Source organism: Monoraphidium neglectum (genome assembly GCF_000611645.1).
Source record: "Monoraphidium neglectum strain SAG 48.87 unplaced genomic scaffold scaffold02964, whole genome shotgun sequence".
NCBI classification, from domain to species: Eukaryota; Viridiplantae; Chlorophyta; class Chlorophyceae; order Sphaeropleales; family Selenastraceae; genus Monoraphidium; species Monoraphidium neglectum.
In genome coordinates this window covers 7,278-8,193 of record NW_014010664.1, presented here as the reverse complement: position 1 = coordinate 8,193, position 916 = coordinate 7,278, and positions in this window count along the sequence as shown.

Here is a 916-nt window from a genome sequence, read left to right as displayed (position 1 = left end):
GCCCCGCTCGCCACCCCACCACCGCACCACCCCCCCCCCAGGCGCCCTGCAGCAGGACCGCTTCTTCACAGAACTCAAGGAGGCCCCAGACGGCTTCGGCGTGGTGGCGGAGGCCTTTGGCCGCGGCCTCATGAACCTCACAGGCGCCGGCGTGGCCGCGCAGGGCGCGACGCCGGGGCTCCTCTGAGGGCCGGGGCCGCGCGGTGTGCGCGTCTTGGGCGCGGCCAGGTGCCGCACTTGTTTGGGCAGCAGGCGCTGCGGCTGTACAATGAGAATGCCGTGCTGCCCGGAGTGCTGGTGCATCTGCATGAGTCAGGATAAATATGTGTGTTGCACAGGATGCTCGCATGGTGCCTGCCTCGTCGAGCGCCTGTATTTGCGCTGGCAGCATGCTGCTGTGCAGGGCACATGTATGTCGATTGCAGCTGTTGTTCACCTGGCTGGCTTGTGTTGGTGCGGGGCATCCACCTTGAAGTCATCATGAGTCATCAACGATCCTTACAGTCCAGGCATCGTGAAAAGTACTGTTAGGTTGGACACTGGCAGGCAGCACATGTCGCGGCGAGCCACTCAGGCGGCAATCGCCTGCTCTGCCCAGCAAAGGAACGACAGACTGCGCCAGGCAATTTAGCTTGCTGGACCACCGCGGTGATAGCGAGGTTCCAGGTGAAGAGGACATGCTGTGGGCCAGGATGGTAATCATGCTGTTTGTCCTTGGCTGCCAAGCCCTCCATAGATGAATAGAGGTGCACAAGTCAATGGCATAACACAGGGGTAGATAACAGGAAGCTCATGCACACACTTGCCACTTATCCACCATGGTGCCCTGCTGTCTCACTGCAGGTGGAGCACTTGCTTCCAAGTTTTAGGTGCCAAGGTGGCACTCCAGGCCAGCTTCAGAACCCCCCCCCCCCCC